Here is a 25,890-nt window from a genome sequence, read left to right on the forward strand (position 1 = left end):
CAGTTGCCTTTTTTTCCTTGTGCACCAGGAAATGATTTTTTCAAGTCATTCCTTCTGACAGTGCCACGTGTCCAAAGCCTGCTGAGCAAGTAACCAGCACAATTCATCAAACGAGATTATAGGAATTCAGGAAACGGCAAGTCCTAATTAAACCAAAACAACAATCCACACCAGATGCATGCTCTATTTTCAAGCTATGATCTTGTCTTTATTATCCCACAGAGCTCTAGAGTCAGGGCTTGCAGCAGAGGGGCTGAGCTAGGAGCCAAACTAGGGTGACGGTCCAGCTCCTATGTTGGAATCCATATTGGAATGTCAGGTGTTTATATTCAAAGTCACCATATATTCCAACCAAAGAGGGGATGGTGTACTCAGCTGACCATGGACTTCCTTGTCCAAGGGGAAGAATTTTGTTTGACCCTTTCATGCAACTGTTAAATAAGTCCTCAGGAGTTGCTCTGCTCCTCCTGGCAGAGCTGGGCTCATTCTCTCTGAGCTCCCACCACACGGCGCTCATGTCTGCCTAGCCCACAGCACGCTGGGAACAAGGGTGGTCACCGTGAGGTTTTGAACCTTAAGACCAGGTGAGTTAGCCAGCTGCAGTGGCACACACCTCTAATCCCAGTGGCTCGGAGGCTAAGGCAAGACAATCGCAAGTTCAAAGCCAGCCTCAGCAAAAGTGAGGTGCTAAGTAACTCAGTGAGACCTGTTTCTAAATAAAAGACAAAATAGGACTGGGGATGTGGCTCAGTGGTCGAGTGGCCCTGAGTTCAATCCTCAGTACCAAACAAAAACAAACAAACAACAACAAAAAACAGATTAGTTAAATTGGGTCAAGTGTGACCATAGTCCTGCCAACAGGAAACGTTGACTAGACCCCTGGATTTGACACTCAGCTCTGAAGAAAACTGTGGGCGGAGAATATGTCTTTGTGAGTCAGCATACCATACACCATGACATCATGCCAACAGCATACGGACATGCAGGGTGAGAGGTTATGAGCACAGAGGAGAGGAGAGGTGGGAAGGGGAGGCAGGGGAGGTGATGGGAGGAGAGAGGCGGGGAGAAGAGGGGAGGAGGCTGAGGTCCAGGTTTAACATGCATTCACTGGGTGACCATCTCCAGGCAAGGCCTCTGATCATCCTGAGTTGTAACTTTCCTCTTTGTAAAAAAAAATTTGTTAATTTATGTGACAATTTTAAGAATACTTATTATAAACCAGATGTTTTACAAGATGTTGGAGAAACAGGGGTAATTGTGTGCCGCAGTCTCTGGCTGGGCACAAATCACCAGTCTCCACACAGCTTGTAGATTCAAACAGCAATTCTTTATTCCCGAACTCACACCGGCCGTCTACAAACACGCTCTGGGGGAATCCACGTTCTCTGCCCAAATCCACTCTCTCCCAAATCCACTCTCTGCCCAAATCCACTCCACATGGGCTTCTGTCTCCCAAAATATACTGTCTGACCCTAAGCACTCAAGAGGAACTCAGCAGCAGGATACGCCCTATTCTAAAGGGGGAACACCCTAATCTCCTATTATGCTAAACCGCCCTATTCTAAAGGGGGAACACCCTAAACACGGATCCTGCCCTGGTCCTTGAGCAAGGTCACCTTTCAGAAGTCCTTCCACTAGACAGCATGGGAGTAAGCTGGCAAGGAATTTGTCATACCTACTTGGCTGATGGCTCCCAGCAATTGTGACATTGGGGCTTTCTTAAAGTTTGCACCTAGAGTGAGCTACAGATCCCTGAACACCACAGGAGGGTGCAGGTGGGATGGTTGGGGGTCCTCTTGAGAAGCAGCTGCTCCGGTCCTGGGGTCAGGAGAGATGTCGGGGAGAATGGCATCCAAGAGGAGGCTGGAGTGAAGGAGCAGCCGTCCATGGGAGGGCCAGGAATCCAAAGGAAGGGGACTGGATGGAGGGGCAGCAGCCCGTAGGTGGAGGCGCATTTCGGCATCTCCAGGGGGAGGGCAGCAGGGAGGACAGACGGGAGTCGGCTGGGCCCAAAGTGCACCGCTTCCTGTGGGCTGGCTGTAGGAGGCTGGTCTTCATCTGGAGGAGAGAGAAGAGCCGCAGACAGCTCCAACTGGAAGACCTACTCCTGGCAGGTCTCAGCGTGGACACTCATTAGAACTGGGAAGGACAGTTAGGAAGCTAGATGTGGGTCTAGATGAGGGACGAAGAACCTCTGAATCAAGACAGTGGTGGTGAGGATGAGAGAAAGACACCAGCAGCCACCAGGTTCCCGGGAGAGCAGAAGCCCAGGAAGACGGGCCATCGGGGAGGTGATGTGGGAGTCAATGACCCCGACCCCATCAGTGCTGGTGCTCAAGAGCCGAAATGGACACCACATCCCGAAATACACACATGGACTTCAGGTAGCAAATGGACCCAGCCTCCCTGAAGACCTCTGTTTACCACTTGGCGCGCACCTGCCTTCAAAGCCATGGACAGAACGTGTGTGTGACGGCGAGGACTGCGAAGGCCAGGGTTGGCACCGTGCTCCTCTCCTTCTACAGAGGAAGTGGCCCGGCTCTAACTCCAGTCCCTCACTAGCTTTGGACCTTTTGCTTTGCATCCTCAAGAACAGCATTCCTCCTCGCCCCTGGATATTCAGACCCGGCCTCCCGACTGGATTCTTCCCATTGCAATCTAGACACACTCGAGTCTGTCCCGACCAAGAGCAGACGACTCGGCCACTCTGCTTCCTTTTTCTGCCAGATGTCTTGAGAGAATGATCCCAACCCACCAACCCCCTTCTCCTTCCACGGCACTCCTCAGCCCACTTCAGTCTGGTATCTAATGAGAATCCCTTTTACTCACTTTACAAAGCACTTTTTAAACATGAAAAAAAAAGAAAAGAGAAAGGACCAAGAATAACATAGTAAGTGCCCCCGAAATTCACAGCCCCAAATTTAAACATGTTAACACTTTCCCGTTTGCTTTAGAATTATTTTTCAAGAAATGAAACAGCACTGCAGTTGACTCCACAGGTCCCAGTCCCTCCCTTCTCCGTCCACAGGGCAGGCACCTTAGCAGAGTCACGTGCAACCTCCCTGCTGGTGTCCTGCTCACCAGGCTGTCCCCAGGGCCTGGCATGGTGCCTGGCGGGTAGCAGATGCTCAATAGATACTTTAAATAAATAAGTAGTTGGGAAAAAAGAATAAGCAGTTTATATTTAAGTGTTTTGGGTAAATGTGGAAGGTTATTATTTCTCTGAGAATAAAACTGGGGAAGAACCAGGGATGAGGGCACACACCTGTGATCCAAGCAACCCGGGAGGCTGGGGCTGGAGGACGGCAAGTTCAAGGCTAGTCTTAGAAACTTAGTGCGTCCCTGTCTCAAAATAAACATCAACAAGGGCTGGGGCTGTAGCTCAGTGGTAGAGCACTGCTGGGCTCAACCCCCAGGACCACAAAAAGATGGGTCGGGGGGAGAGACCTGGGGCGGATGGGAGGCCTTTGAGAACAAGCAGGGCTGTGGACTAGTTGGGGGGGACTTGGAGAAGCAGGGCGCTTGTCTGCAGGCCTTTTGGTGGCCCGCTTGCAACATGTTAGAAGTCCAGTGACAGGTTGGATTCCACACACAGTAGGGCCACAAACTTAGGAAACATGCAAACGGGATGAGGGGAAAGTCAGATTTGGCGTTCTATGCTGTTCTTCACGCCTGCTGGTTGCTCTAGAAGTTACCCTGGGGAACTAGCTCCCTGCCATGTGCAGCTCCTCAGGGAAGGCGCCCAGCAAAGCAAGTCCAGCAGGTTGAAGAAGAAGTTAGGAAAGCAGGCGGCCCCAGTGAGCTTCCCCCGCTAAGTTACTTAATGTCATGTGTCCAAGGAGTTCTGGTGACCAGAAGAGGTTTCCACTAGTTTGCCTGGACCCTCATTCAGCTAGCAAATGACATCACCGTGTACGTGTGGGGGCTGCGAAGCTTCTGAGAAAAGAACAGGAGACAGGAACCTGGCGCTGATCTGCCCCTTGTACCTGTGTGACCCTGGAAAGCAGGTTCCCTGTGGGCCTCATTTTGTCGTTACCCAAACTAGGGAAGACATGGGCTGTCTCCAACAGACTGCATTCGTTAGGAGGCTCTGGGTAGTGAGTGGAAAAATCACAGTCTCAAACTGGCTTTAAAATAAGTGTACTGGATCATAAAATGGAAAATTCCAGAAGTGAGCTGGCTAGAGATAAGGTTGAACTCAGCATCTCCAGACGTCACCCAATGACCAGCTTTGCATCAGTTTGCTGGGGGCTGATTCCAAGGTGGCTGCCAGAGTCTCGACCGTGTGGCCCCTCGTGTGGCAAGAGGGCATCTGCACCATGTTCCCAGCAATCATTCTCAAAGTTGCTGGCAGGGGCAGCTGGGGTGGCCACCCACGCCAGCCACCCAGCCACCGTGGCCTGGGGAAGGAGTGGAACTTCCTGGCTTGCCCCAGGTCACATGTGCTCCAGAACCAGGGTGGAGAGACGGTTTCCCTGGAAATACACAGATCTTCACACGGAGATCTCAGGTAACGGGGAAGGGGTCAGGGAAACTCTGAACAGACTAGCAGCAAGTGCTCACTCTGGGTCTCACCTGCGCTAACAGATTCTGTCGGCTTCTTCTGCCCGTGAGGAGCGCGCTGACTTAGAGCATTAAGCAGACACCACGGAGCGCCTGGAGCTTGGAGATCCCTGCTGCCTTTGAATTCTGCTGTAACCCTGAGCAGCACAGGGGACCACACCATGGCTGTCAGACAGCAGATACAAATAGGTATACAAGCCACGCCCCCATCCCCACCTCCTCCAGCCACACCACCTGCCTCCAGTTAACACTCAGTTAATCCCTGTCAGGGGATTAAATCATTGACTGGTTAAGGCCCTTGTAACCCAAGCATTTCTTCTCTGAACCTTCTTGCATTGTCTTGCACACCTCACATCCAAACCATAACAGTGGGAAAAAGGGTAAACACCTTATCATCACTGGGTGTCTTATGAAATGGAGCAGGATCACAGCATCAGATGACTTTGAAGTTTAAATCAAACAAGGCAGGAAGAAGTGGCACATAAATACCAGCTCCTTTCTTGCTTTTCCAAGTTTTCTACTCTCCTTTACCTCTTAGTCTCCATGTAGGAGTCTAGAAAGAGAAGGATCACACAGGAATACATTAAATTTTCATGTAGCTGAGTTTTCGTTTACTTTTCAACGAAATGCTGAAATCTTCATTCAGTGTCATGTTTCAGTCTAACATGGACCTTCTCAATCCAGAGCTCATGGGTCTGACCCCACCTCTGCCTCCCGAGTCATCTCTTCCTAGGATTGTGAGGACAGTAGTGAAGCCAGATTTAAAGTTAGGTAGTCAGTGTAGTTGGGTAAGTTGGGTCTAATACCGAGTGAAATCTAAAATGGAGGCCATGCTGGGAATGACTCAGGGAAAACGCAGGACAACTCATGGAATGTTAATGAAGTCCTGAAAAGGCCCTAGGCCAAAGTCCACCTCAAAGAAATGTTAATGGAGCCCAGGAAAACAGCCCCAACAGACTTGGAGATAGCCCATCCCAAAAGGTGATAATTAAGCCCACCTGTGTCCCACCCCTCGGGCCTCCAACCTACATTCCATCAGTGAAAGAACTATAAAAAGGGGAAACAACTGCACTTCCACGGATTCCACCTCTTGGGTCCCCTTCTTCCTCCGGGAGAAGTCTTTTCTGCTGTCCTTCTTTAATAAACTTCTAATTTCTACTCTGACCTTGCCTCGGCGTGTGCTTTCTGGTGTTATTCTTCAACATTGGGGAAGTAAGAACTCATCACCGGTCAACAGCGGTTTCAGTAGGATTGTAGGAAAGGATAACTCAGGATGAGACTGGCTCAGGAGACCCGTGAGACTCAAAGGTCAGCAGACCTGGAATTCTGTCACTTTTCTTCGAGTCCTCCACTAACATTTTAGTTCCAGATGGTGCTTTGGTCCAGTGTTTGGGTCATAATCTGTATGTTTAGAAAGGGCATCAATGAAGGTCAAATTGAAGAGAAGACAAGATGAAAGAGTGAACTTCCGCATCAGGTTTGAGAAGATGACCAGAAGTCTGTCAGCAGGAGGAAGAGGTGGAGGACACACATGTGGAACTTTGGAGGGAAAAGTGTCACGGCAAATTTTCCAAAAAACAACTACTTCCACGCGGGGGATTCCAGTGAAGCCGAGTTGGAAGAGCAGGCTTGAGGAATCCCAGTGCTGTGCTGAGACATCCCCCTTCGTTCTGTCCACCGTGAACTGTTGGAAGAAAGGCTTGGTCAGGGCAGAGATGCCAGGCTTGTGTTTGGCAAATCAGTTCTCAGGGGTTGAAAGCGAGGACTTTTTTCTATGTGGGTGGACAAAGCAGTGGTGCTGATAACTAAGGCTGTAGGAAGGAGGGACAGGTGGAGACCTCTGTTTACCACCCACCCATCAGGAGGAATTCAAGCCTCAGACGCAGCCTGTGTACTTCCCCTCTTTCCCAAGCTCCTCCAGCAGAACCGCTTGTTTTATTTGTCTTTAGAATTCAGAGCAACTAAAATGCTTTTGGGGGGAAAGCAGCCACCAGATGGCTACATCCCTTGATATCCTTTTTCTGTCCTTGAATTTATATCCAGAGTTTACTAAGTAAATTCACTAGCCGAGGTCTTCCCCGGCAGGAACAGCCACTTTCTCTCAGGAAGTTGGGCTTGCTTCAGTGTCCAGACTCCCTCCTTTATCGGAGATTCCAAGTCCTTGCTCAATATGGACGTGAGGCAACTCTTCATTCTGTTGTGGGGAAGCATCCAGAGATGGGAGACGTGTGGACAGTCTTCTGCCCTGGTAGCCATGGCTAATAATGAGTTTTGGAGAGTGGTCATAGTTTCACAATGTCATGAGTCCTGAGTTCCTTCAAAATTCTTGGATGAACTCCATCTAGATTTAGGATTTATTTACATTTAATATGGCCACTTGATCCAGAAATTCTCTTTGTTTCTCTCTCTCTCTCTCTCTCTTTGTTCAACTAAAAACAAAGTGGCATATAGATTATCTTTCTTCTCTCCTTGGAGTTGACATCATTTTTGTGGGTGGAATTTCATTAAACTGTGCTCCATTGAACTCAAAGGCATGAATATAGTGTTCAGACTTTGACTTTACTGCATTAAGTCCCTGAATTAGCTGCTGGCTGAAATATTGCCCTTAAATTGAGATTGTCATCAAATAGCTATCAAATGAGGTGACCAAAACAATCTGACTCAAAAATAGCTTATCTGTTTTTGAACATGACCCAACTGAATCCAATGCGACATTGTCACTTCTCAATTAAAAGTTTACAGGTTGCCTGAAATCTTCTTCTTTCTTAAACATCTTACTCATCATACTTGATGTGTAACTGTTAACCTTCAGATTAGATCCATAAAGGTGCATGTGAGGTCAGGTATGTATGCACAATCCTTCTGTTTGTTCATTCATTTTATTAATCCAGTCATGCATCTTCTTCTATTTCAAGCCACATACCATGCCCTCATAAGGCCACTGGTTCTATGAAGAATAAACATGATCTTGTTTTTTGAGAAACTGGAAATAAGTTGAGGCTCGTAATTCACAGCAGTCAGTGTGTTGCTCACGATGCTCAAGATGTGATTCTGAGCATGATTGTTGCTAAGGAACAAATCAGCAGCACGGGAATCATGAGGGTTATAAGGAAACGTGTCCAGGGAGGCGACCATGAAGGACAGAGGATGGCACTGAGAAGGTGGTGCAGCGAGCAGGGGAAGCCACAGCAGGGACCCCAGCTGGGCTCTGTGAGCGAGCGCAGCATGGAGTCTGCGGGATGCCTGCGTGACTGTCGCAGATTGGCTTCTTAGGAAACAGACTCTCAGGCGTACGTTGTGCCTGAGGCTGCTGAGCTCACTGCTGGCATGAGGACTTGTGGGAAGGAAGAGGAGCAGAAGGAAGGGAAGGGAAGGGAGGGAGGGAACCAAATCTGGCAGAGGTGGGGCTCTGGTGCAGACTCAGTGACTGAGACCAGGTGGCCCCCAGAGCAGTGTGGATCTGGGGAGAGGCCAGGGCTGGGCTCTGGGTCATCTCCATTCACCGGGTGAAGGCTGGTCATCTCCATTGGCTCGGCGGGCAACTGCCGCCCATGGGCTGCTCTGCAGAGGCTGAGGGCACAGGGCTGACACCAACAGTACCTCAGGTGGGGAAGTCCCCCTTATCATCACAGGGAGGATCTGGGTGGCTCAACACGGCAGCCGATAACCTAAACCTCCATTTTGAGCAACTGAGGATGTTTGAAGATAAGTTTCAAGGGCAAAGCTATAACTTCAGGTTTTGAGTATGGAAGTTGAAATCTGTGGGTCTCCCGCAGAGAACCGCTCCAGAATGTCTGGCTCAGAATTCAACCCAGAGGCGAGGGTCAACGTGAGAGAAAACAGGCCCAAACCAGACTGGAGAAGAAGGAAGGAGAAACATGAAAAGCTGCTGCTCCCAGACCTAAGGGAAGGCAGGGTTCAGGCCGGAGGCAGCCGGCCGAAGCAGCAGACAAGGAGCCCAGATCTGTGCTGAACTCTGCAAAACCCGCTGAGCTCGCAGATGCCTGGCGGACCCCGGGAAGGAGAGGGAGCTTGGCTGCCGGGCGCTGAGGACCCCAGGGTGTGAGGCACGCGGTGCGTGAAGACGGGAGGTGGTTCCAGTCCGCGGGGGAAGGAGAACCCTGGGATGGCAGAGGGACATGGGGTCAAGGTTTTGGTTTAAGACTGGCAAGAGGGCCTAAGGAAAGAGTGGGAGCGTTCATGGGCCTGGGGACCGAGGCCTCCATGGTCTAATGGGCGTGGACGGAGGGTCACAGAAGTGGTGGGTGCAGCGTTTGAGAAAAGTCTGAGAACTTCAGCAGAGTTGCCGAGAGGGATTCTTCATTTCCTCACTCAACAAAGGGAGGGAGCTCTGTGGGGAGGGGGGGATGCTCCCTGAGAAGAGCAGGGGACCCTCCGGAGGCTGGAGAGAGCCGTGTCCTCCCAGGCTGGCTATGTTCTCAGGAGTGGGAGTGGGAGTCAGCGTCCTCACTGGGTGAAATACCTGAAGTAGACAGCTTAGCGGGAGGAAAGGCCGACTGGGCCCAAGGTTTCAGAGGTTTCTGTCAGGAGTCACTTTGCAGCACAGGATGTCATGGTGGCACGTGTGGTGGGGAGGTCTGTCCCCCTCTTGGGGGCTGGGAAGCAAAAAGGGAAATATTCCCTCCAGGGGCACTAACCCCCACCCCCCTGCTCAACACCTCTGGCTGGGGACCAAGCCTGCACGCGTGGCCTTAGAGGACACCTCCAAACCAGAGCAGAGAACCAGGGGGAGAGAAAAGGGGTGACTGTGGGGACTCGACCCGTGGCTGGCCAGGAGAGCAGCGGCCAGGGGCGGGCTTCAGCTGCTGGTCTGTCTCCCCAGAGCGGATCCCCATGTCCTTCTGGCAATCAGTTGAAGAAGGAGACCACTGAATTCAGTCCTGAGCGGAGGTGGGGATGGCTGGGAGGCCAGGTCGGGTCTGGCACTGCCGGGATCCAGCAGCACTCTGCAGTGTGTTTCCCAGCACCCTCCTTCCAGGTGGGCCCTGAGCGGGCTGCTCCTTAGTCTCTCAGCTGCTGCTTTAGAATCGGCAGATGCCATCAGGCAAAGGGACTTGGAATATTAAGTTGCATCTAGGGCTCCCTTGGCAAGACCTTGTGAGCTCTATAGTTCTCTAAACCTTTAAGAACACAGGGCTTGTTTTTAAAGTACTATGTTCTGGTAGTACTTGATGGTAAGATTGGCCCAACGAGCTGGAGTGGGAAGCTTCTCAGCCACCTCTCGAGGCTCTCATTTCTAGGACATTAGAGAACAGAAGACACCTAACAAAGTATCAGGCACATGTGAGGCCCAGCTGGTGCCAGCTGTTATTGGTACACAAGAAAGGAACCCACGTCTACAGGAGGAATTGAATGTCCACCGGCTGGCTACAGGAGCAACCCAGGAGGACTCGTGGGGACTCGCTCCTGTGCATGGATGGAAGAAACCACCTGAGCGGTCACATTCCCCGAGGACAGAAGGGTGGGAAAGAAACATTAGTAGGTGCACAGAAGTGAAATCTGGAGACAAGTGGGTGGAGGGACTCACATCTGGGTTTCAACTTCCTACATGAACACAATAGAAAAGAAAGATGATTTTCTGGAAGTGCAGGGAATGGGATCAATTTAGGCTTTAAGGAAAGCAGAGGAATGTCTCACAAGTACTGTGCAGAAAGCCCCGGAGTGGAGTGCACGTGAGTCCAGGGAGTCCTGGGCAGCAGCAGCACTGGCTGTGTGGGGCTGGGGCTGCGGGGAGAGGAAGTGGGCCCAGGGCTCCCCGAGGACCACTGAGAACACGAGGCAGGGTCGCCAGCAAGGGCGGTGAGTGGAGCAATAGGACAGGCAGTGGCATGAGGTGACACGAGGGAGAGGAAACTGCAAGTCAAATGCTAGGAGTCCTGAGAGGAGCCAGACTGTCACGTCCAAGGGGAGAGAAGGGAGCCTGGGAGTACAAGCCCCACTTACCAGAAGAAAAGTCCAGAAGACCAGAGACCAAGGAGCACAGCCAGTCCCAGTCCCCCTCCTGGCCCAGGAGAGGGCACCCACTTGGTGGGACGAGGGGGCTTCTGCCACCAGGAGACAGCATGTGGATGTTAATGGGCCAGGGTTCAAGAAAGTCTATGAAGGGCACGGGGGTGGGGTGGGGGTGGGCGTCACCTCCAGCCAGAGGAAGATGAGACCCAAGAGCAGCAGAAACAGGACCTCGAAAGAGGTGCAGAGACACCGAGAGGGGAAATCAGTGGGCGAGGACACCCAGGCAGCTCCTACCGGTGTGTCCCGTCTGCTCCAGGAGGCAAAGCAAAGGCAAACACAGGAGGAGAAGGCAGAAGACACGGGAAAGGAGCCAAGTGGAACTCTAGAGACCAAGAATACAGTGTCCAGGTGAGGAGCCGTGACGGGACGCCAGGGATGACTCGCGGCTCTGAGGGCAGAACAAATTCCCCTTCAAGTCAGTTACAGGGAGGAAAAATGGGGAAAGCGGAGCATGGGGAGGGCACAGAGGCTGTGAGACAGGGTCCTTGGGGACGCCTGCAGGGACAATGACCTCTGAGCAGACAACATGGCAAGACAGAGATGAGATCCAAGAAGACATTGGCAAAGCAGGTTCCCAGCGTTGTGGGGGACAGTGGCCTTAGTCCAGCGCTGGTGGGGGGGGGGACCGTGGTCTTCAACATACTGCCACTTGCTAAGAGCTTTCTATGGGCCATCTCTGTTCTGGCCCCAGAAACACAGCAACGCACGAGATACTGTCTGTAGTCTATTTGGAGAAGCAGGCACGTCCACAGGAGCTGAGGGATTCTGAGAGCCGGACGCCAGGTGCGCACCGAAGGAGCACCACCTTCAAGGAGTGCTCCAGGAGTTCTGGGCCCCAGATGCCGCTGTTGTCTCGCCCAGGTCTGGACCCTGAGCAAGACGTGCTGAAGAGAAGCGCCGGGTTCAGGACCTCACCATGTCATTCAGTATCACTGACTGTATCCCCACACTCAGTGTTTGGGGAGGCCAGGGCCTCCTGGAGAAGATGGCTCATTGCTGAAGCCCCCCTCTAGGGGCCTTCCCCACGACACCACCAACTACAAAACAAAGCATTGCATTTAGTCCGTGGCTTCCTGCTTTGCACCCACTGTGGCTCCTACACCCCTTTCTTCTAATAAAACATGGCACGTCTCTTCCACTTGACTCTAGGCACAATGACCACCAGGAGTCTCACTGCTTTTGTGTGTGAAACATTCTCCTGATGGTGGAAAGATACACGTGACTTGACCTTTTGCATTTTAAAAACACACAACTTGGTGGTGTTAATCGCACTCACAACAACGTTTGCCTCAGCCACTGTGTATTTTCAAAGTGTCTTACACAATTTTTGGATCCTTATCACACCGCATGGCCCGTGTGACTTTGATGGTAATTACCGACTGACTTGTTGCATGGAGGCTTGGGTCAATGCGTTGTCTGGAGCTTGGCAATAATATGAGGAGTTAAGATTTCCTCTGCTGCGGGCAGAAAATGACAGGGAACAGAGGCTGCCAATGGGAACCAGCTCCCCCTGTTGGGCGCGGCCACCCCTGAGGAGTGTGTTCAGAGGGGACCTGTGCTGATGGCAGCCACCAGGCAGGCTCTCGGGAAGACACAACATGGCGGAGACACTTCAGTTGGGTGGGCCTGGTGGTGGTTGGACTCCTACAAGCATTTAGGAGGTACTCAAAATGTCTGCATAAGTAAGTTTTCTCCCCTTGTCTCTAAGAGGAGAACATGATGGTCCTATTGCCACCTTTGGGACTTCAGGAAATAGCTTGATAATAAGGCTCCTCGCTGTGCCTCATTCACAGGCACACTTCAGGGAACCCAGTGTCGCACAGGGACGGGACAGTTCAACGGGTGCATCACAGGGACGGGATAGTTCCACCAGTGTGTCACAGGGATGGGAGAGTTCCACCGGTGTGTCACAGGGATGGGACAGTTCAACAGGTATGTCACAGGGATGGGAGAGTTCCACCAGTGTGTCACAGGGATGGGAGAGTTCCACCAGTGTGTCACAGGGATGGGAGAGTTCCACCGGTGTGTCACAGGGATGGGAGAGTTCCACAAGTATGTCACAGGGATGGGAGAGTTCCACAAGTATGTCACAGGGATGGGAGAGTTCCATGGGTATGTCACAGGGATGGGACAGTTCCATAGGCTGAAACAGGGAGGAGAGGACAGATGGCAATAAAAATGTTAGGATACATGGAAGGTCCTCAGCTTTGTCGTGTCCAGTGTTGTTTCCCAAATATGTTAAACACGTGACCTCGCCTGCTAGCACCCCGCCTCGTGCTGCGCTATGGGGACAAGCCACCTGTCTGCACTGCCAACCCAGAGGCACCACTGCGCCCAGCTCAGAGGTCGAGGAGCCTGCCCAGGGCCTTTGTCACAGCAAGTGCAGCAGACGGGATCCGAAGGACAGACCCAGGCCTTGCTCAGCCACCTGCTGGTTCTGTGACTGTGTGTGCTTGTATGTTTGTATTCATACATATTGATGTAGCCCTCATATTAATTATTACAAAGAAAACTCAATGAATTACTGACTTTTTCTCCTACTTGAAATAACTGTTCAGTCCTCTCCTAAGCAAGCAAATCCAAACAGAGCTTACATCATCTTCCTCGAGGGCAGGAGAGGGAGATTTTGTTAGGGAATCAGTTTCTAATTAAATAATTCATGAAAGCTCTTCCCGCCATTGCAAGAGATCTTGGCCATTGTCATCAAGAGAGTGATGGTAACTGGGAGGAAAAAACATCTTTATAAAGTTGTCTGGTGGTTCACATGCATTAAAAACCAGTGTGAGTGAACTGCCTTCCTCAGGCTGGGGTCAGGAGAGGACCTGCAGAACTCAGTCACCACTGGCTCTGCCCCTGCATCTCCTCACTCCTGCTCCACACTAACTGTGCCTGTGTGCCCTTGAAAGCATCTCCACCAGAGATCCACCAGAGATGCACCAGAGATGCACCAGAGAAAGATGAACCAGTGATGCACCAGAGATCCACCAGAGAATGATGAACCAGAGATCCACCAGAGATGCACCAGAGAAAGATGAATCAGAGATGCACCAGAGATGCACTAGAGAGAGATCCACTAGAGAGAGATCCACCAGAGAGAGATCCACTAGAGATCCAGATGACGCTAAAATCACCAAAGAGAGTTTAATTTGTACAATATTCATAAATTTAAAATCAGCCTTTGTCAGCATTTGCAAAGCTCATGTAACCTGCACAAAACCAATTTCCCATTTCCGTGTTGCTGAGTTATTTCAATCCCTACAGTTGCCTGCCAGGGGAAGACGCAGGGCACTCAGAGACAAGGCTGGTTTAGAGCCGGGCTTTCATTAGGTACACACTGGGGAACCAGGGACTTCCTTTGAAATTCTGCCTTTTCTTTTTCACCCTTTTAAATGTTGTTCTTGATACATATTTGTACATTTATGGAGTACATTATGGAAACTTGATACATGTATTTGATGTGAAATGATTAAATCAAGATAATTATCTCTTCTATCTCTGTGAACACCCACCATTTCTACTTACTGGGAAACTTCGGACTCTTCTAGTTATTTTGAAACACATGCCAATTTGTCACCCTCCTGTGCCCTGGAGCACCAGAACCGCTGTCTCCTCTCGAACAGCGTGTTGGAGCCTGTAGTCGGACCTCTTTCAGTCCCTCCCGACACTTCCCAGATCCTAGTGACCACTCTTCTCCTCTCTACCATCTTTTAACTCCCACAGATGAGTGAGGGCAAGAGATGTCTGTCAGTGCCGGCTTACTCCCTTAACACGAGGTTCTCCAGTTCCATCTATGTTGCCACAAACGACAGGGTTTCATTCTTTTCAAGGCTCAATGACATTTCCTTGTTATGTACCTCACTGGCTTGATCCATTCATCCATCTGTGGACACCTCGATCGACCCTGTATCTTGGCTATTGTGAATAGTTCTACAAGAAGCCTGGTATTTCTCTTTGATAGATTTCATTTCCTTTGGATCTATACCCAGTGGTGGGATAGAGGGATCATATGATTGTTCTATTTTTAAGTTTTGGAGGAAGTTCCATACTGTTTCCAAGTTGGCTGCAGTGATTTCTATTTCCACCAACAGTGTATCAATTCCCGTTTCTCTGCATCCTTGCCAACATTTGTTAATTTGTATCTTATGACAATTGCCATTCTAACTGTGGTGAATGGCTTTTCATCATGGTTGTGATCTGCAGTCGATGATTAGTGATGTCAAGCATTTGTTCATATATTCATCAGCCATTTGTATGTCTTCTTTTGAAGAAGTAGCTGTTCGGATCAATTGCCCAGGGTTAAATTGGGCGTTTTCCTATTGGTTTGTCTGAGCTCATTCTGTGTTAAGGTTTGGAGCTGAACCGTCCCCCAGTGTATTGAGGCAACAGCGTTCCAAAGTGGGGCTTTCAGGAAGTTATTGAATCACGAGGGTGCTGACCTCGTCAGTGGATTAATCCACTGATGGATTCATAATTTGGTGGCATTAATGGGAGGTGGCAGACAGACACACAGACCCACGGATCAAGCTTTCCTTTTTCCCACCTGGTGCTGCCACAAGGCACTATAAGCTCTTAGGTGGGACAAACAATTCTTGCTTGAGAGTCTTGAAATAAGAAGGATCCCACAGGAGGCTTGAGAGGCCCCGGTGACCCAGGCTGTCACTTAAGTTCTATTCATTCACACTGTTCCACCTTCAGGTCACGTAGCTCTGGTACTCTGGTGCATGGATGGTCTGCTTATAAATAAGCCTGTGCCCTGAAATTTCTCTCTGAAAATACTGCCATGGTTGTTTCTCAGATCTTTTTGTGCCAATCAGTCACACTTAGCCTAAGTAATTTGCAGTAGTTTGAGGTTTTTCCTCCATGTCTGTCATTGAAATGGAACTCCCATAAACAGCAATAGATTTCAATTCATGTCTCCTTGAGCAATCATTTAGATTAGGAGTTGTCACTTACTTTAGTGCACAAAGCTAGAGACTTTATAAAGAAAAGATGTTTATTTAGTTTTGAGGCTGAAACTCCCAGATTAAGTAGCTTCTTCTCTGGTGAGGGGGTCCCCTTGACTGAGTCACAGCATGGTCGATGGTGAGACTGTGTGCAAGGAGGAGAGATCACATGATAAGGCAGGAAGCCAGAGAGCAGAGAAGGGTGTCCTGCTTTTTTACAACCACCCACTCTCATGGGAACTGCTCGCTCTGCTAGACCAACATGAATCTTTTCCACAGACAGCAACACAGTGACCTACACTCACCAGTGTCCCCAGCACACAGACCCTGGGGGACCTACCACGTCCAAACCATAGCAGCGCATTTTCTGGAAGGGCTACATAGTAAATACCTTAGGCTCTGCAGGCCGAGTGGTTTCTGCTGCAAAAGCTCAGCGGTCACAGCTGCATGTGGACCAGCAAGTGGCCGTCTCCCCAGGGCCTTTGTATAGAAGCAGACATCTGGCAGGACTTTCCAGGCCAGGGCTCCCTGAGCCCAGCCCAATGGCTCTCCAATCCACCTACTTTCTTTTATTTTTCTGTGCTAGTTATTGCAGCTGAGATTTGTGACAGTTTCTAAATTGTCATAAACTATCTCTACATTGGTGTGGTTTTCTTGAAGTCAAAACATAAAAAAGTACTTTTCAATATTTTTTTCACATTTTTATAGATTAAAAACCACACAATAAATGCCACCTGGCTATATTTTAATTCTTTTTCTGAACACAAGAACATATATTCATGCAGTTATAACCCATATAGGAATTCCATTTTTCTATTTTGTGATTTATACTCAATATTATTTTGAAGAGCCATTGTTATGAGTTGACACATTATCTTGGTTATTTTAAAAAGTTTACTCAGTAAGTATTTCATTATAAATCTGGCTTGCTAAAAATTCTCCTATTGCCAAACATTTGGATTTTTTTTCCCATGAGCTAAATAGGGCTGCTGTAAAATTCTTTGACACACAAGAGAATTAAAATCCAAACATAAAAGCTATATTACTTCTGCTAGCTCTACTAATTATCATGTCTGAAACATGATAACAGTACACTCTCAAAAACACTGCCAGATAATTATTTTTTAAAATGCAACTAGACTGTAAACTCACAGGATGGCTCTATCACACGGAATGATCTGTCAGACTGCCCAGCGTGGCTTTCACGGAGATCTGTGACTCGACCTGAAATGGCTTTTAAAATTCTGAAGTTCCCTACAGACACTGCGTATTCCTTTCCATATTCAATGGTGCATCTCAATGTTACTATGTAAACTCAGATGTGCTGATAAAGACTTCACTCTATGTCCAAATACTGGACTCTGTACTCTAAATCAGACGGTTTTGTTGATACTGTGTACAACCTCACAATAAGCCTGCAGATGCCATCACGTTCAAGCTCAATATTTCCTTTTCCCCCAAGGGGAAGTTTGAGTCTGCAGACTGGCTGTTCAGGGCTCAGGGGTCGGTTGGTCATTCCAGGTCCAGCAGTGGGTTCTTGCCTTTTAGACCTCGGACACTGAAGTCTAAAGGAGCAGACAGGGACGGATGAGGCGGTGTAAGGACGTGCTCTGAGGCCGCCTTGGTGCCCTGATGGCTCTCATGCAACAGGAGAACCTCGGAAAAACAAATCAAGACAATCAAGACAGTCGGGCATCCGGATCCATCCTCGTGACTTTCATTATACCTGATTTGCCTCTTCAAGCACCTAAGCTGGCAAGAGAGAGCTTCACAGAGAAGGCACACGTGGTCTAGGTCAATGCTCCTCAAACTGCCATTGGTAAAGAACATGTTTTTGTTATTTTTTTCAATATGTGACCAACTTGTACTGTACTTTTATAAAATGTGATAAATATTTTATAAAATGTGATAAAAATGATTATCAGAAAAATAAATGGAAAACAGATATGCTTGATATCAACCCTTAAGTTTTCATTGATTATTAGAGGCCACATTACATTTTTTTCCCCTTGGATAGAGGACATACCAGATATGAAACAGAAAAATAGAAACAACACTTGATTTTAGCAAAAAGCCAAGATCTATTTTTTATGATTAGAATCAACATAAGTATATTTGTTATATATTTGTGTTGGATATTATATTAACTTGGTATTGAATACATATAATCAGAATAAACATAGCACAAATAAAATTACAAAAATGGACACGTTGTTTCACTGAAAGTGTGCCTATGCTTAACGAATATGGGCTTCACCCAGCACAGCACACAGGCCCCAGCTCCACACCTGGATGAACAACACTGTAGAGGGCTGGGCTTTAGGGCAGATGCCTGGGCTTCTCTCTAACTGTGCAACTGGAGAGAACTTAGTTTCTTAGCCTCTTTTTATTTTTTCATTGAAAAGTGTGGATGATAATAAATCAAATGGGGTCATTCTTCGGGTGGAGAGAGGCAGTGCAGACAACGTGCTCAGGGCGTACCGTAGGGTAGATGATGGCTGCATTTCTGACAGGGACCTGTCAGCACAGGACAGTTTCCAGGACAGTTAGTGGTGAAAACATGCTGCAGGTATGCACCCGACTTCAGTGTACCTTCTAATAAGCAGTCACAGACCCGTTGGAACCCCCAGAACCACAGGCTCCTACAACTGACAAGGGGCTCTGCAAGGGTGTCCAATACAAACTAGATCTACAGTATTGACACCAACAAGAAATCATAATAAAAATTAAAATATCTCTAAAGTTTCCAGGAATAGAAATAACAGGGAATGTGCAAAATATTTAGATGTTAATGGTTTTTTTAAAAGACATAGAAGAAAGCTGGGCACATACCTATAAGCCCAGTGACTCAGGAGGCTGAGGCAGGAGGATTCAAGTTTGAGGTCAACCTGGGAAACTTACTAAGTTTCTGACCCCAAATTTAAAAAAATAAAATAAAAAGGGTTGGGGATGCAGCTCCGTGTAAAGCATTCCCCAGTTCTCTCCTCAGTACTGGATAGTGAATGAATGATAGTATAACTTGGTCAGTTCTCCCCTAAGTTCATCTATATATGCATCACGTTCCAGTATAAACTCCAGAAGAAATTTTTGAGAAATTTGACAAATTGACTCCAAAATAAACATGGAAGAATGAAGATTGACAAAAAGTTAGGGTAGAAAATGATTTTTAAAATAAGACCCACCAGCACAATCTACAAGGCTGAAAATCGCTGGAGATCTCTATTCACTGTGGGCACAACAGACAGCGTTTGTTAACAGACGCCGGCAGGTGAGGCGGGGCATCAGCAAGGTTGAAAATCAACGTGGTTAATATTTAGAGTCACAGACGAAATTGCTACTAACCACTGGGGGAGAGAAAAGACAGGAAAAAGATTATGAACAGGCCATGCACAAAATTAAAGACCAAATAACTAAGTTAAAGAGATTCTCAACCTCACCAGTAGTAAGAAACATAGAAATGAAAGTGAATGTAATATACCATTTAATACTCAATTAGGGAAACGTGTAAATCTAGAAGCCTCTGTGTTTTCCACGAGTTGAAGGAAGCAGGAGCCCACGTGCGGAGCTGGTAGTGGCGGAACATGAGTGTTCTGAAAGCACCCCGCAGCTTTGAGTGGTTAGCAACTGTGTGACAGCGCAGGGGTCTCTCTCCTGGGAATGGCCTGGGACTCCCCACGCAGGCCCACGGGCTCTGCACAGGAAAGCCACACCGCGACCTTATTTGTAGCATCAAATAGTAGTCAGTAGTCAGATGCCACAGACCATGAGTGTCATCATGACACAGCGCTGAGCGAAGACCAGGAAGTAGGAAGACCGCGGAGGCTAAAGGCAGTCTCGTGGCCAGAGGCTGTGCAATACGGCCCGGGTCAGCCAAGTGGGAGGGGAAGGGCTTCTAGTTCGATGGGGGGATGACGGTCCACGCAGCGCGTCTAGAAGAGCTCGGCGTCCTGCCCAGTGGTGTTTTCCACGTTCTCTCCACAGTCTGCAGCCGCCGCCACCTTCCTCATGGCCCTCGTCCTGAGAACGCGAAGTCCCCCTTGGCACCAGGTGAGCATTCAGAGGAGTGCTCTAGAGGCCACCGCAAAGCTTTACGGAGGCCCCGGAGGCCATGCCACTGCCTCCTGGGCCTGTGTGAGAGGGAGGGGGAAGAGAAAGGGCTGCCACTGGCCTTAGCTTGCCTGTGCTCCTGTCCAGGACGCCCAGAGCCAGGGGTGTTTCCAGAGGAAGGTCAAGTACCCGCGCCAAGGGCCTGGGACCCAGCGGAGAGATCACATGTCTGTGCTGGGTCCAGCCTCATCTCCAAACCGGGTATGGAGAGGGGCGAGTGCTGTGTTTAGGAAAAGACCACGGGGTGCTGGTGTCTGTTCAGCCTGGAGAAGACCGTCCATCCACGGGAAGCAGAGCCCGCCTGAGGTGAGGGACGCCGCGTCTCAAGTCCTTCCTCTGCGAGTCCTCTGTCCCCCAGTGCATGACAGCCCGTAGTTCTTGTTAACAGTAATGGTCATTTTAAGTCTTTATAGTGTTCTAAGCTATTTATAAACAACATCTCAATTCGTAACTAACCAAACTGCCAATTGGCTGTTATCATTCCCATTCTGTGAGTCTCTGAGGGGTTTGCTGCCTCGGCTGGAAGACACAGGTAGGAACAGCCGGCCACCAGGCAGCCCAGGTGCACAGGGCCCTTGTGTATCGCCGTCTGCTGCCTTAGTATTGGTATTAGAGCCTCCTGTGAAGAAAGATGACAGAAGTAGTTTATGCATCGGATTAGAAACTAAGTCATCTTCAAAAAATGTAGTATTATTTGGTTCAAATTAGGTAGATATGGTCTCAAAAGCATACCATACATAGATGGGATATAATTTCTCATTTTTCTGAGTGTACATGTTGCAGAATCACATTGGTCATGCAGTCACATGTATACACACAGTAATAATGTCTGTTTCCTTCTACTGTCCTTCCTATCCCCACATCCCCTCCCCTCCCCTCCCTTCACTTCCCTCGACCTAATCTAAGGTAACTCTATTCTTCCCGAGTGCCCTCTGCCTTATTGTGAATTAGCATCCACATTTTAGAGAAAACATTCGGCCTTTGGTTTTGTGGGATTGGCTTATTTCACTTAGCATAATATTCTCTAACTCTAACCATTGACTGGCAAATACCATTATTTTACTCTTCTTTAAAGCTGAATAATATTCAATTGAGTATATACACCACATTTTCTTTATCCCATTCATCAATTGAGGGACACCTAGGTTGGTTCCATAATCTAGCTATTGTGAATTGAGCTGCTATAAACATTGATGTGGCCTAGTCACTGTAGTAGGCTGATTTTAAGCCCTCTGGGTATAAACCAAGGAATGTGTTAGCTGGGTCAAATGATGGTTCCATTTCCAATTTTCTGAGGAATCTTCATTCTGCTTTCCATAGTGGCTGTACCAATTTGCAGTCCCATCAGCAATGTATGAGTGGGCCTTTTTCCCCACATCCTCACCAACATTTATTGTTGTCTGTATTCTTGATGATTGCCATTCTGACTGGAGTGAGATGAAATCTTAGTGTAGTTTCAATGTGCATTTCTCTAATTGCTCGAGGTGTTGAACACTTTTTCATATATTTGTTGATAAGTTGTATTTCCTCTTCTGTGAAGTGTCTATTCAGTTCCTTAGCCCATTTATTGATTGGATTATTCTTTTTTTGGTGTTAAGTTTTTTGAGTTCTTTATATATCCTAGAGATTAATGCTTTATCAGAGATGAATGTGGTAAAGATTCTCTCCCAATCTGTAGGCTCTTTCTTCACTTTATTAATTATTTCCTTTGCTGAGAAAAAGCTTTTTAATTTGAATCCATCCCATTTATAAATTCTTGATCCCGTCTCATCTCCTCTAAGCCTACCTGAAGATTCAGCTGAGGATGAGTCTACAGTTTGTCATTGTCACAGGTTAAGTGTGGGGGTCCTGAGCCCAAGACCATCCCTTAGAAACTCCTTTTCATGTGTCTACAGAATTCCACAGACTGACTTATGATGAACAGCAATGCATTTGGCTCCTGGTTCAGAGGCTGGGGAGTTGCAGAGTGAGCGGGGACCTCGGGCTGTGTCAGACATGGCGGGTACTGCGTGGAGAGACGGGCCGTACTCTTCCTTCCATCAGGAAGCACTCCCATGGTAACGACCCGACTCCTGAGATAACAGCATCCATCTATTCCTGAGGCTTTGTCCTTAGGAACTAGTGGCCCCTTAAAGGCCGCACGTCACCATTCTGCTGCACTGGGGATGAAGTTTCCATTCAAGCCATAGCACCGCTCACCCTCTCAGACCAACAAGTGTGCAGACAGTTTTTCCTCTTGGTCGACTTGTGTCTTCATGATTGGAGGAAGAAGTATGTCCTCGTGGAAAGAAAGCTCAGCAAACCAGTGTCCCTCCAGATACTGACAGGGCTCAGGGCCCTGAGAAGCTGGCTGGCTGTCCAGGAGCACAGTGGTCACTCCTGGCTCTTAGAGGGTCTTCCTGTGTGACCCTGGGCAAGTTCTTTGGGACTCTGGTCAACACGTTCACCTTGCCTAAAATTCAGATCAGGTTGATATTCATAAAGACCTTTACAGCTTTCAAACTACCGTGCCACCCCTCAAGTTCTCCCCACTCTGATCCTGGGTAAGTGTGGCCACCCTTCTATTATCCCAGGGGAGCAAGCTCCGAGAGGTCAGGGCCTTGCCTAAGATCCTGGGTGAGTTTATGGCAGGACTGGGAATCAATCCCACCCTTAGCAAACGCTCCTTCTGACGCATGGACAGCTTCACCTCACTCTTCACAGAAAGGTCCTTGGACATCTCTCCACCTGCTGTTTTCCTTCCTGAAGACACAATTCCTCCAACAGCCATTCATGGCACCCACCACCCCTCTCTAATGCTCCTATGTAGCCCTGTCCTGCAGCTCTCAACACTGGGTGGATTCCACCTTGAATCATCGCAGTCTTGGGCACTGTTGCTCAGAGAGACTGTCAGGTCTACAGATGGCCTCGACTAGTCCCAGAGGCTCTTCAAACTTGTACTTTCTCGTGTTAAATGGAGATGATACCAATTTCAGAGGTCTGATGTGAAAACAAATATAATGATGTATAAAGATGCTTTTGTAAATCCATAAAATGCTACATAAAATGTCACTAGGTGTTATTGACATCCGAAATAAAGATAGGTTGAGATGTGGCCAGATATGGTGTGTGATTCACAAAGGACCTGGGACACAGAACCCCCAGGTCCTGGCTGTGATCATCTCACTTCTATAATCCTGGGGAAATTACTGCTCTTTCCTGAACCTTAGTCCTCATCTTTGATAGGGATATTCTTATCTTCTTTTAAAAGTTATTCTTAAGATAAAATGAGGACAGTGCATCAAAATCCTAATATAAGGAAGTTTTAAGGTCTGTGTCTTGTGGTGTCGCGCTGCTGCTGCTGTTCTTATTATTGTTCTTATTATTGCTTTCTCATACATTTTATGCTCCACAACATTAAGCCTAGGGCTTTGCAACTAATAAGGGCCAAATACAATTCTGGAAGGAATGATTGATTTTTAAAAAATTCTGTGAGATCATAAAAAGATGGAAAATGCTGTGAATTTTTACAAGTTCCATTCAAACATCATGGCTTGCTATTTTTATTCTTGCCACAGACCTTGTGTCTAGAGCAGAATGAAGAGGCCTGAATACAAATCCCCTCCTGGGCTCATCCCGACTGCTCCTGCACTTCCGCAGGCTGAGGAATGTCTGCGGATGCTTCTTGTCCCATTGCACATGCCGCTGTCCTAGCCCCTCCAGCCCCGTGGGGTGGTGAGCTCGGAGGCAGCTGAGTCGAGCTGACAGCTCTCTGCACCCCCTGGAGCCTGGTCATGTGGGGCTCATGGTGATGTCTCTCACTGAATGTCCCCTGCTGATCAGAGTGGCCCGCCCAGCCCTGCCACAGCTTGGCAGAGGCCCTGTGGAGGCTCTGAACATAGGCTCTGCTCTCCTTTCCTCTGTTTTGAATCTTTTGAGAAAAGAAGCACGTAGGGTTTACATAAATAAAGGATGCTGTGATTTCCCCCCCCCCAGGCGTTAATTATCAGCTGACAAATGTCAGAGCAGAGTGTGCTCGGAGCTAATGTTGAAGTAATTACAAGCACAGCTGGGCCCTGCAGTGTCACCCCTGCAGACGCAGTGACGCAGTGACGGTCTCTGCACACCTCGAGTTGCTCATCTAGGATCTCAGGACATTTGATATTAAACAATTCAGGATGAGAAGGCCTCTATCTGAATTGTGGTATGTCTAGAAATGGATTCCCTTGCTTTACTAGTACTTTGTACAAACTGTTTTTATTTGCATCCTATCATCTGAAATAAAGATCCTATCAGGATCACCTGAGGAGTGGGTGGTATTGTCCCCCAATGTACGGCTGAAGGAACCCTGATGAAGAAACTGGAGGATGGCAAATTAAGTCCGCGTGTAAGGCCGTGCAGCCAGCGCACTTATGTTCTATTGCTGTGTAACAAACGCCCCAAGACCTGCCTGCTTGAAACAACAGGTACCTGTCCTCTCGCCATTTCTGTAGTGAGGGACTCTGGCGCTGCTTAGGGGGTGCCTCCGGCTCCAGGTCTGTTGTGAGGTCACACTCAAGCTGTTGCGAGGCTCCGCTGGGTGGGATGTTTCAAGCACTCACTGTCATTGGCAAAATCGGCTCAGGGTGGGCATCAGACCAAGCTCTCGACTGCTCACTAAATGTGGGACAGCGTCTGCCCTGGGTTCCTTCCACCTGGGCCTCTGCAGCCCCCAGCATGCAACCAGCTTCCCTCAGAGAGAGAGAGGGAGGGAGGGAGAGAGAGGAGTGCAACACGGGGCCGCGAGCTCTCAGCACCCTAATCTTGGACTGGCGTGTCCCCACTTCTGTGTGCAGTTCATTAGAGGTGGGTCAGTAAGCGCAGCCATGCTCCAGGGCTCCAGGGTCCCTGGGCTGTCTTGGAGCCTGCCTCCCTGGCTAGTTAGCGGGGAGGAAGCACGCAGCTCCGCCTGCTGTTCCTCGGGACACACCTGCTTCTCTTGCCAGGATGGCTCACCAGATGTTCATTTCGGGAACAAAGGATGCAACATAAAGTACCCGCGGAAGCGCTCAGTCACTGAGCGAAGGACAGACAGTGCCTGCCCACCGCTGGGATCAAAGCTGTGCCGCAGCAGAGCAGGGGCATTCTGGGAAGCTCAGGGAAGTGCAGATCCCAGGCCCAAGGAGCCTCCTGGAGGAAGGGCTGGCCTCTGCCACTAGGGTTGGCGGACCGGCAGACTGGCAGGCCCCGCAAAGACAAGTGAGAAGGGCTTCCCAGCAGTGTGAGACAGACCTTGGCGGGACTGTCACCCATTCAACAGTGCAGACCCTTTGTACAAGGGCTGCGCGGTGAGCGGCGAGGGTGAGGCTGCAGAAGTACCTGTGCCCGGTGGTTCTCGACCCCATCAGGTGAGAACCACCTGAAGAGACTCTTAAAATGCCCACATCATCAACTAAACTGATGAAAATCTCTGGAGTGGGGTGTGGCGTCCTTTAAATTGCTCTCGGCCACTCTGAGGTGGCCTCAGGGTGAACATCCTGGACTCCATCGTGAAAGGGCCTGTGGACTCTGCAGGCTACGTCTTCCTCCTGAAAACATCAGGGCAGGGACTGACTGAGCTTTATGTCTTAGAAATATCGTTCTACTCATTCAGTCTGCAGATGAAACAGAGGGGAAGGAACTGGAAAACGAGTGACAAACTTTCATAAAAAGGAGGCCATCAGCAGGGCCAGAGGCTACAGAAAAGTGAATGATGACAAGTTATGACTGAGGCATTCTGAGTGACAGTTACACATCAGGCATCGTGCAACTCTTTCAATGTGGAATTATTTTGGCAATAAATATGAGAACCGCCCTAACTCAAATAAGAACATCTATTATTTCATATACCAAGAAGTCTATGGAGAGAAGATTTCAGAAATAGGACCCGAGGGCTGGGGAGGCAGCGGGTACCAGGAGGGCACCAGCCACCAGGGAGCTTGGGGCTGTCAGTCACCCAGCAGGAGGGAGGAGGTGGATGTGGGTGTGCTACAAAGGATCCTCCAGGTACCGCGTACTACCGAGGTGCAGGTGGCCATTCCTGCCTCTTCTTTAACAGATGAGGAGTGACGGGGCAGGGGAGGCAGAGGGGAGGACCTGTCCAAGGACACACAGCCCAGGAGTAGAAGACTCAGGCTTCCACCGAGTCTGATTCTGAGGCTGTGGATTTTGGACAACCCATAGTCACAGTGACTTCCACCACTCCTGGTGAAGGGGTAGAAGTCCAGTGTACCATTTTGGGAGGCAT

Source organism: Callospermophilus lateralis, chromosome 13, assembly GCF_048772815.1.
Source record: "Callospermophilus lateralis isolate mCalLat2 chromosome 13, mCalLat2.hap1, whole genome shotgun sequence".
NCBI lineage: Eukaryota > Metazoa > Chordata > Mammalia > Rodentia > Sciuridae > Callospermophilus > Callospermophilus lateralis.